The 12,083-nt window shown below is 43.8% G+C and overlaps 1 long non-coding RNA gene across 1 annotated transcript in view; it reads right to left on the reverse strand.

Moving 5' to 3' along the window:
• Nucleotides 1–12,083, reverse strand: part of LOC141166866 (uncharacterized) — a 100,411-nt gene that overhangs the window by 20,108 nt on the left and 68,220 nt on the right. The gene's annotated exons all lie outside the window — the stretch shown is intronic.

The raw sequence follows: 12,083 nt of genomic DNA on the forward strand, positions 1-12,083 counted from the left end.
TTCTGCTCTAACCCAAATCCACATCCTCTTGTACTCTACGCTATACAGTCAAAACTCTTAATTGACTGTTCCATAATCGATCAGTCTGAAATCTTGGAATTAATTTTTTTTTTTCCTGTATTTAATTAAAGATACTTATTTCCGATATATTGATGTCTTGGCTCTTTTGTCACCTGCTAAGAAAAACCTGCCTAATATTGTGTAGACCCCCCCACTTGTCCACTCTTGTGCATCAAAACTCTGACCAGCCGAGTCATGGACGTAACGAGAGCTCTGAAGATGTCCTGTAGTAACTGGTGCCAACACAATGTACGCAAGGGAGTAATACCAGGGGAGGAGTCCTGAGGAGATAATTTGCATATTCCCACTGCATTTTGGGGTAAGTGAAGAGTCTCCGCGAGCTCAAAGAACACTGGATTTTGGCTGTTGGAGCTGAAAAGAGGACATCGGTAAACCAGGGGAGGAGTCCTGAGGAGATAATTTGCATATTCCCACTGCATTTTGGGGTAAGTGAAGTCTCCGCGAGCTCAAAGAACACTGGATTTTGGCTGTTGGAGCTGAAAAGAGGACATCGGTAAACCAGGGGAGGAGTCCTGAGGAGATAATTTGCATATTCCCACTGCATTTTGGGGTAAGTGAAGAGTCTCCGCGAGCTCAAAGAACACTGGATATTGGCTGTTGGAGCTGAAAAGAGGACATCGGTAAACCAGGGGAGGAGTCCTGAGGAGATAATTTGCATATTCCCACTGCATTTTGGGGTAAGTGAAGAGTCTCCGCGAGCTCAAAGAACACTGGATTTTGGCTGTTGGAGCTGAAAAGAGGACATCGGTAAACCAGGGGAGGAGTCCTGAGGAGATAATTTGCATATTCCCACTGCATTTTGGGGTAAGTGAAGAGTCTCCGCAAGCTCAAAGAACACTGGATTTTGGCTGTTGGAGCTGAAAAGAGGACATCGGTAAACCAGGGGAGGAGTCCTGAGGAGATAATTTGCATATTCCCACTGCATTTTGGGGTAAGTGAAGAGTCTCCGCGAGCTCAAAGAACACTGGATTTTGGCTGTTGGAGCTGAAAAGAGGACATCGGTAAACCAGGGGAGGAGTCCTGAGGAGATAATTTGCATATTCCCACTGCATTTTGGGGTAAGTGAAGAGTCTCCGCGAGCTCAAAGAACACTGGAGTTTGGCTGTTGGAGCTGAAAAGAGGACATCGGTAAACCAGGGGAGGAGTCCTGAGGAGATAATTTGCATATTCCCACTGCATTTTGGGGTAAGTGAAGAGTCTCCGCGAGCTCAAAGAACACTGGATTTTGGCTGTTGGAGCTGAAAAGAGGACATCGGTAAACCAGGGGAGGAGTCCTGAGGAGATAATTTGCATATTCCCACTGCATTTTGGGGTAAGTGAAGAGTCTCCGCGAGCTCAAAGAACACTGGAGTTTGGCTGTTGGAGTTGAAAAGAGGACATCAGTAAACCGCGCGCCTACCGGCGCGCGCATTTTGAAGCTTTTTTCTTAAGCTTTTTTCACTGTTTTCAGAACATTAACAATAAGAACATGGAAGAGTCCAGGAGCCATTTGGTGAGCTGCATATCCTGCTACATGTTCACAGACTTGCCAGTGGAAAAGCCAAACTTCACATGCCAGAAATGCAAGCTTGTGTCCCTGTTGGAGGAAAAGTTGCGAAATCTAGAAGAGAGGTTAACTACCTTGAAAATCATTAAGGAAGGTGAAGAGTTCTTAGACAGAGCAGAATTATCTCTTCATGATTCAGAAAGAGAAGAAATTCGAACTGCACCTGACGAAACAGAGGAATGGAAGCATGTGACCCACAGAAGCAGGAGGATCGAGAGGCAGTCAGCACCCATACTGCTCAGGAACCAGTACCAGGCTCTCACGCAGGAGAACCATGAAGAAATACAGCAAAATAAGACTTTGCCAGCAATGAATAACCTTGTAAGCCCTCAGAATCCTCCTGGATGGAGAAAGAAGAATGTTGTGAAGAAAAAACGGAGAGTGGTGGTCATGGGGGATTCCCTGTTAAGAGGAACAGAGGCCGCTATCTGCAGACCAGACATAACCTCAAGAGAAATGTGCTGTCTTCCAGGAGCAAAAATTAAAGATGTGTCTGACAGGATATCAAGACTCTTCAGACCTACAGATCACTACCCATTCCTGCTAATACATGTGGGGACAAATGACACCGCAAGAAAGGACCTGGAAACCATCTGCAGTGACTTTGAAGACTTAGGCAAGAAAGTGAAAGAATTGGGAGCGCAGGTGGTCTTCTCATCCATCCTCCCAGTGGATGGCCATGGAACAATGAGGTGGAATAAGATTCTACAGGTGAACAACTGGCTACGTCGATGGTGCCGTCAACAAGGATTTGGATTTCTGGATCACGGAATGAATTACCTATACGATGGACTACTTGCTAGAGATGGGGTGCACCTTACGAAGACTGGAAAACATGTATTTGGAAGTCGCCTTGCTACACTCATCAGAAGAGCTTTAAACTAGAACAATGTGGGAAGGGAAGCAAAAGGCCAGAAAAAGCCATACAGCTGACAAATACTATTGAGATCTCTGCTACTGGAAGTGGAAAGGAAGAACAAAGACAAAAAAATCTAAATAATAAAAATATGGGAGGAAGAGAAACCAATCACAAACTAAAATGTTTTTATACAAATGCACAAAGCATGGGCAACAAACAAGGAGAATTGGAACTACTAATGCAGGAAAAGAAATATGATGTCATTGGAATCACTGAAACTTGGTGGGACGATACACGTTTGGAATAAAAGGCTAAAAGGATACAACTTATTTGCAAGAAACAGACTTGATAAACGAGGAGGAGGTGTTGCATTGTATGTTAGAAAAGCTTATATCTGCACAGAGATTGAAGCTTCAGAGACTGGGAGTTCTGTGGAAACTGTTTGGGTAAGAATACAAGGAGAGAACAACGGAAAGGACACCATTGTAGGCATTTACTACAGGCCACCTGGGCAAGCTGAAGATATGGATGAACTCTTTATGTATCAAATGACCAAGTTCTCCAAAAAATATGACGTAGTGGTCATGGGAGATTTCAACTATCCAGACATTTGTTGGGAATCTCTCTCAAGTAAAACTAACAGGTCAAGCAAATTCTTATCCTCTCTTGCTGACAACTTTATCTTCCAAAAGGTAGGGGAGAAAACAAGGGGATCTGCTACTTTGGATCTAATCCTTATAAACAGGGAGGAAATGGTTGAGGAGGTAAAGGTGGCTGGGACCCTAGGAGGCAGCGATCATGCTATTATAGAATTTTGGATAACTAGAGGAGGAAGACATGTGAAGACTCAGACTTCAAGGTTAGATTTTAGAAAGGCAGATTTTAAGAGACTCAGAAAGAGAATAGGAGGGATCCAATGGCTGGATGTCCTTAAGGACAAAAATGTCCAGGAAGGATGGGAAATTTTTAAAAATGAGATTCTCAAAGCACAATCGTTAACAATCCCGAAAAGTAGGAAGAATGGGAAGCATTTAAGGAAACCAGGATGGATGAACACAGAACTTAAACACATGCTAAAAAGAAAGAAAGAAATGTTTATTAAATGGAAAGAGGGAGGCATATCTAAAGAAGATTATAATGCAGTCTGCAGATCCTGTAGGGCACGTATCAGGTTAGCTAAAGCTGACAATGAATTAAGGCTTGCAAGAGATGTCAAAAGCAATAAAAAAGGATATTGGGGGTATGTCAAAAGTAAAAGAAAAGTCAAAGATGCTATAGGATTTTTACAGGATGAAAATGGAGAAATGGTAAGAGAGGATGTTGAGAAGGCCGAACTTTTTAATTCCTATTTTGCATCTGTTTTCTCTCAGAAAGAAAATGTAACATCAACTGATCTTCACTGTCCTTTTAAAGGAATAGAGGAATCCAAGTTATCTGTAAACAGAAAGATTGTGAGGGAATATTTAGCTAACATAAATGAGTTCAAGTCTCCAGGTCCAGATGAATTACACCCCAGAATACTGAAGGAGATCGTAGAAGAAATTTTAGAACCACTCTCCATAATCTTTGAAAATTCTTGGAGAACAGGAGAAGTCCCAGAAGACTGGAGAAGAGCAAATGTTGTTCCTATCTTCAAAAAGGGGAAGAAGGTGGACCCAGGGAACTATAGGCCGGTGAGTCTGACTTCTATACCAGGAAAGATCTTTGAACAAATTATTAAACAACATGTATGTAAGTACATGGATAAGAATGAAGTGATTAACCAGAGTCAGCATGGGTTTGTAACTAACAAGTCATGTCAGACTAACTTAATTTCCTTCTATGACAGAATCACTGACTGGGTGGATCAGGGAAATGCTGTAGATATAGTATATCTTGACTTCAGCAAAGCATTTGACAAAGTATCTCACACCATCCTTATTGAAAAAATGACCAAGTATGCAATGGACCAGGCAACTGTTAGGTGGATTCATAACTGGCTTAGTGATCGGACTCAAAGGGTGGTTGTAAATGGCTTCACATCCAGCTGGATGAATGTCTCAAGTGGGGTACCACAGGGCTCCGTCCTGGGACCTGTATTGTTCAACATCTTTATCAATGATTTAGATGAAGGAATTGAGGGTAAACTGATTAAATTTGCTGATGACACAAAGCTAGGAGGGATAGCTAATACTAGAGAAGAGATAGAGAGGATTCAAAAAGACCTAAATAAACTGGAGCAGTGGGCAGCAACCAACAGAATGGTTTTTAACAGGGAAAAATGCAAAGTACTACATCTGGGCAATAAAAATGAAAAAAGCATATACAGAATGGGAGGAATAGAGCTAAGCAACAGTACATGTGAAAAAGACTTGGGTATACTAATAGATCATAGACTGAACATGAGTCAACAGTGTGATGCAGCAGCAAAAAAGGCAAATACAATTCTGGGATGTATTAACAGAAGCATACAGTCTAGATCACGTGAAGTCATTATCGGTCTTTACTCCTCTTTGGTCAGACCTCATCTGGAATACTGTGTACAGTTTTGGGCACCACATTTTAAAAAAGACATAGACAAACTGGAGCAAGTTCAGAGAAGAGCGACCAGAATGGTGACTGGTCTGCAAACCATGTCCTATGAGGAACGGTTGCAGGATTTGGGAATGTTTAGCTTGCAAAAAAGAAGACTGAGAGGAGACTTAATAGCTGTCTACAAATATGTCAAGGGCTGTCACATTGTAGAAGGATCATCTTTATTCTCACTTGCACAAGGAAAGACTAGAAGCAATGGGATGAAACTAAATGGGAGGAGATACAGATTAGATATTAGAAAAAACTTTTTGACAGTTAGGGTGATTAATGAGTGGAACAGGCTGCCACGAGAGGTGGTGAGTTCCCCTTCAATGGACGTCTTCAAACAGAGGCTGGACAGACATCTGTCTGAGATGATCTAGTGAATCCAGCTTTGAGCAGGGGGTTGGACCAGATGACCCAGGAGGTCCCTTCCAACTCTACCATTCTATGATTCTATGATTAATAAAGTCTCATGGGCCCCAGGGAATATTTCTGAACTGCCCATCCCCACAAGCTTGTTGCATTTTTTTAATTTCCCATGCAGTGTGGCAGCCAAAGTCTCAAGCTGATAACAGCTGAATTTAGGGGGGCCCATAGAAGTGAACTGTACCATAGGAGGCAGATGATGAATGCTCCTGCCTGTCGTGCACTGTCAGACTGTCATGCTTCTGGGTTCGAACCCTTGAGCCTGCGTTGTGTGGACAGCTTCCCTGGCCGCTGAGCCACAGCAGACACACCTTTTCTCCAGGTGTTTGGTATCTGTTACCCTAAACAGACTGCAGCAAGGATAACAGGTGTTTTCAGTCACTCATTTGTCTTCCCTATCACCTTGCGGGTGCGGCTTAATATACCTTCTCCCTGATAGGATTTCCTTCTGGTAATAGTCTCATTTGGATGTTCAGCCATTCTTCTGTAGTTTAAAGCCAGTTAGTGAAATTCCAGCTAGGGTTTATCTCTTTGCTGTTTCTGTTCTTTACCCTGCACCTATCTTCTGCTTCTGTTTAGGAAGTAGGCGGCATATTCTCTAACGTAGGTACTTTGTGGTTTATTTTACTCACTCTGGAATCTTTTCCTTTTTCAGCACACTTTCCCTTCTGTAAGTAATTTACACTCTGCTCTGCCCTCGGTTTCTTTAGGAGTTATGTTAAATGCTCGACAGCCTTTCAGGCACCATATGTCCGAGTTGCCATCGTCTAATCTGTGGTTAGAGCTATCTTTGCTCATGCAGGAACCACTAGGGACTGCAGTGTCAGGAACTGGCAGGTCAGTTGCAGTTTTTAGATTTACCTTTTTTCCCAATTGATTTGGTCCACTATCATAACACAGGCTAGGGGACTCTGAGAATAAACACTGTACTACCTTTTTGCTCCTCTGTGATGGCTAGGCATAAGAACCATCTCTGTTACATAAACTTTAGACAGTATAATATTTTCAAATAAAATGCAGAATTCCACAAAATATACATTTTAAAGATCAATATAAGCCTGGTATAAAACATTATCATAGTTCATGTCTCATAAAATCAACTAGCGAAGGTGTAATATGCAAACTTCTTGTTCATCCTTGTACTTTTGTCTCATCACAAAGTAATAAAGGCAATTTATTTTTTGACACTTCCTCTTCTTGTGACTCCTTGGGATTCTCAATAAATCGATTAAAGGATCTGTTTATTGGATTCTGACTCAGGGAAAGACAATTAAAAAGTGGATCCTGCCATAAGGTTCAAAGCAAACTTGATACTAAGATTTATGAGTTGGGAATTGTATCTCAAAATGAATCTCTGCAGATTGTTCCTCAATTGCACGATACCATGGTTAGGGGACAGTCAGATGGCCGTATAAATCGGAGAAAGATCGGAACCCAGTGCACGAACTGGCTGGTGGCTCTCCTGACCCGAGCTAGATAGCTTCATGTATTTCTGTGCAGCTGTCATTCTTGTTCCAAGAAAGCCACCTGCCAGTCCGTACACTGTTTTCTGATCTCACTTTGAGTTATAGTGTGCCCAAAAGAAGATTGATCTTTGAATTAAAATAAATTATGTTGCTTCTGCTAATGCAGGCTAAGCTTTGTTGGCATCGGCTTCTGTGGCTAGGCCCCTCATGATACGGTTGAGGCTACTAGCCAGTGATCTCCAAGGAAGGGTCGCAGATGGAGTAACTAGAAAAGCTATGCCCCATATCAATCTTCTCAATGGGGCCCTCTCACTCAACACTACACCCTAGTATGTCAAAGAAGGTGGCCTTCTCTACTGACCAAATTCTGTCCCACCTCATCCCTAACCTCACCACAATTTTCATCCCAACTGTAACCCACCTTTTCAACCTGTCACTAACAACTGGTGTTTCCCCCTCATGCTTCAAACATTCCTCGATCACACCAATCCTCAAAAAGCCCTCCCTTGACCCATCCTCTCTGACTAGCTATCGCCCCATATCACCCTATGCCTCAAAACTATTGGAACAACACGTCCACCTTGAACTGTCCACCCACCTCTCCTCCTGCTCCCTTTTTGATCACTTAAAATCTGGCTTCCAACCGCATCACTCCACTGAAACTGCCCTGACTAAAGTCACCAACTACCTACTAACTGCCAAGTCCAAGCGACACTACTCTGTCCTCCTCCACCTAGATATATCATCTGCCTTTGACACAGTGGACCATTCCCTGTTACTACAGACTCTCTCCTCTCTCGGCATCACAGACTTAGCCCTATCTTCAGTGTCTCCCACTCACATACCACCTCCTCATCTTGCCCCCTATCTGTCGGTGTCCCCCAAGGCTCAGTTCTAGGACCCCTGCTCTTCTCCATCTACACCTTAGGCCTGGGACAGCTCATAGTCTCATGGTTTTCATTATCACATCTATGCTGATGACACACAGATCTACTGTACCTCTCTGGACCCGATATCACCTCCTTACTAACCAAAATCCCACAATGTCTGTCTGCTATTTCATCCTTCTTCTCTGCTCGATTTCTAAAACTTAACATGGACAAAACAGAATTCATCATCTTTCCGCCATCTCATTCACCCCCCCCCCCAACTGACCTATCTATCAACGTCAATGGCTGTCCACTCTCCCCAGTCCATCAAGCTCGCTGCCTTAGGGTAACCCTGGACTCTGAGCTCTCCTTCAAACCACATATCCAAGCCCTTTCCACTTACTGCCGACTCCATCTCAAAAATATCTCCCGGATCCGCACATTCCTCAACCATGAATCTGCAAAAACACTAGTGCATGCCCTCATCATCTCCCGCCTTGACTACTGCAACCTCCTGCTCTGTGGCCTCCCTTCCAACACTCTTGCACCCCTCCAATCCATCCTAAACTCTGCTGCCCGACTAATCCACTTGTCCCCCCGCTATTCCCTGGCCTCTCCTCTCTGTTAATCTCTTCACTGGCTCCCCATTGCTCAGAGACTCCAGTTCAAAACCCTAACCATGACATACAAAGCCATTCACAACCTATGTCCTCCATATACAGTTATATGAAAAAGTTTGGGCACCCCTATTAATCTTAAGCTTAATGTTTTCTTAAAATTGGTGTTTTTGCAACAGCTATTTGTTTGATATATGTAATAACTGTTGGACACAGTAATGTTTCTGCCTTGAAATGAGGTTTATTGTACTAACAGAAAATGTGCAATCTGCATTCAAACAAAATTTGACAGGTGCATAAGTATGGGCACCCTTATCATTTTCTTGTTTTAAATACTCCTACCTACTTTTTACTGACTTACTAAAGCACTTTTTTTGGTTTTGTAACCTCATTGAGCTTTGAACTTCAGAGCCAGGTGTATGCAATCATGAGAAAAGCTACTTAAAGTGGCCACTTGCAAGTTGTTCTCCTGTTTGAATCTCCTCTGAAGAGTGGCATCATGGGCTCCTCAAAACAACTGTCAAATGATCTGAAAACAAAGATTATTCAACATAGTTGTTCAGGGGAAGGATACAAAAAGCTGTCTCAGCGATTTAACCTGTCAGTTTCCACTGTGAGGAACATAGTAAGGAAATGGAATAACACAGGGACAGTTCTTGTTAAGGCCAGAAGTGGCAGGCCAAGAAAAACATCAGAAAGTTGAAGTTACGCAGGGGATGGATCTTTCAGCAAGACAATGATCCAAAACACCGCTCCAAATCTACTCAGGCATTCATGCAGAGGAACAATTACAATGTTCTGGAATGGCCATCCCAGTCCCCAGACCTGAATATCATTGAACATCTGTGGGATCATTTGAAGAGGGCTGTCCATGCTCGGCGACCATCAAACTTTACTGAACTGGAATTGTTTTGTAAAGAGGAATGGTCAAAAATACCTTCATCCAGGATCCAGGAACTCATTAAAAGCTACAGGAAGCGAATAGAGGCTGTTATTTTTGCAAAAGGAGGATCTACTAAATATTAATGTCACTTTTCTAGTGAGGTGCCCATACTTATGCACCTGTCAAATTTTGTTTGAATGCAGATTGCACATTTTCTGTTAGTACAGTAAACCTCATTTCAAGGCAGAAACATTACGGTGTCCAACAGTTATTACATACATCAAACTGAAATAGCTGTTGCAAAAACACCAATTTTTATAAAACATTAAGGTTAAGATTAATAGGGGTGCCCAAACTTTTTCATATAACTGTATCTCTGACCTAGTCTCCCGTTACATACCCGCATGCAACCTCCGATCCTCACAAGATCTCCTTCTCTACTCTCCTCTTATCTCCTCCTCCCACAATCGCATACAAGATTTCTCCCGTGCTTCCCCCCCCTACTCTGGAACTCTCTACTCCAACACGTCAGACTCGCTGACCGTGGAAACTTTCAAAAGGAGCCTGAAGACCCACCTCTTCCGACAAGCCTACAACCTGCAGTAACCACTGATCCACCACACCGCTGCACGACCAGCTCTACCCTCACCTACTGTATCCTCACCCATCCCTTGTAGACTGTGAGCCCTCGTGGGCAGGGACCTCGCTCCTCCTGTACCTGTCGCTGTCACATTGTGTTCAAGATTATTGTAATTGTTCTTGTATGTATACCCCTTTTTCACATGTAAAGCGCCATGGAATAAATGGCGCTATAATAATAAATAATAATAATCTTGGATCTCTTCATATCTAACAGACCGGACATTCAGTGTCTCACACTCACACACCACCTCCTCATCTCGCCCCCTGTCTGTCGGTGTCCCCCAAGGTTCAGTCCTAGGACCCCTGCTCTTCTCTATCTACACCTTTGGCCTCGGACAGCTCATAGAGTTCAAAGGCTTTCAGTATCACCTCTATGCTGACGACACACAGATCTACCTCTCTGGTCCCAATATCTCCTCCTTACTAACTAGAATCCCACAATGTCTGTCTGCTTTTTCATCTTTCTTCTCTGCTAGATTCCTAAAACTTAACATGGATAAAACAGAATTCATCATCTTTCCGCCGCCTCACTCAACCCCCCCAATCTGACCTATCCTTCATAGTCAATGACTGCTCACTCTCCCCAGTCCCACAAGCTCACTGCCTCGGGGTAACCCTGGACTTTAATTTCTCCTTCAAACCACATATCCAAGCCCTTTCTACTTCTTGTCGACTCCATCTCAAAAATATCTCCCGGATCCGCACATTCCTCAACCATGAATCTGCAAAAACACTAGTGCACGCCCTCATCATCTCCCGCCTCGACTACTGCAACCTCCTGCTCTGTGGCCTCCCCTCTAACACTCTCGCACCCCTCCAATTCATCCTAAACTCTGCTGTCCGACTAATCCACCTGTCCCCCCGCTATTCCCCAGCCTCTCCGTCAATCCCTTCACTGGCTCCCCATTACCCAGAGACTCCAGTTTGAAACCCTAACCATGGCATACAAAGCCATCCACAACCTATCTCCTCCATACATCTGTGACCTAGTCTCCCATTACATACCCGCACGCAGCCTCCGATCCTCACAAGATCTCCTTCTCTACTCTCCTCTAATCCCCTCTTCCTACAATCGCATACAAGATTTCTCCCGTGCTTCCCCCCTTCTCTGGAACTCTCTACCCCAACACATCAGACTCTCGCCTACCATGGATATCTTCAAAATAGAACCTAAAGACCCACCTCTTCCGACAAGCCTACAACCTACAGTAACCACCGCTCCACCATACTGCTGCATGACCAGCTCTACCCTCACCTACTGTATCCTCACCCATCCCTTGTTCCCTTGTAGATTGTGAACCCTCGCGGGCAGGGTCCTCTCTCCTCCTGTACCAGTCGCTGACTTGTATTGTTCAAAATTATTGTAATTGCTTGTGCTTTGTATACCCCTTTCACATGTAAAGCGCCATAATAATAATAATAATATTGTGCTGGCCACCCACTCTGTCTGAAACCCCACGCTTCCCCGGCTACATTGAAAGAAAGCAATCCCTTCCTGCATGGGTCATCATCTGGCCCTTCTTCATTGTGCTGGATGTCTGCTCTGACAAAACATCTTCCCCCATCTTCTCGTCAGTGACGGGCCCTTCTCCATGGTGCCGGCCGGCCAGCTGCCCACAAAAGTAGGACATTTCTTCTTCTTACTACCCAGTGTCCTGGGCCCACTTGCCGTCACGGGCCACGTAGTAGGCACGATACCTATTTTTTCACCCTTTGTCCCAAAGAGTCTATTTTTATATATCTTCTAAGATAAAAAGTGACTTCTAAATTTAGAGTTTCTGCCAAGAGCTTAGCCACAGTCATCTTGGCCAGAAGGATCCTAGAGATTAAAGGGATATTCCCACAATAGACATTTAAAGGATAGGTGGTGATAGGTGGTAAGTGTCTGATAGTTGGGATCTCCATTGATCAGAATATTAAAGACCCCCTGTTCCCCCACACTGCGGAGAAGTGTGAATGGAGTAGCAACTTAGCTATTCTGTACCATTCTATTAAATATCTATGGATTGATGGAGACAGCCGAGTACCGGGCAGTCATCCTTGTAGTGGTCTGCAGGGAACAGGGGGCTCTTGTTTTGACAATCAGTGGAAGTCCCAGTGGTTTTACCTCTCACTGGTGTAGCAGCTATCACCTTAGA

The sequence above is a fragment of the Phyllobates terribilis genome, unplaced genomic scaffold (genome assembly GCF_046119375.1).
Source record: "Phyllobates terribilis strain yellow unplaced genomic scaffold, ASM4611937v1 Scaffold_11__3_contigs__length_659146591, whole genome shotgun sequence".
Lineage (NCBI taxonomy): Eukaryota > Metazoa > Chordata > Amphibia > Anura > Dendrobatidae > Phyllobates > Phyllobates terribilis.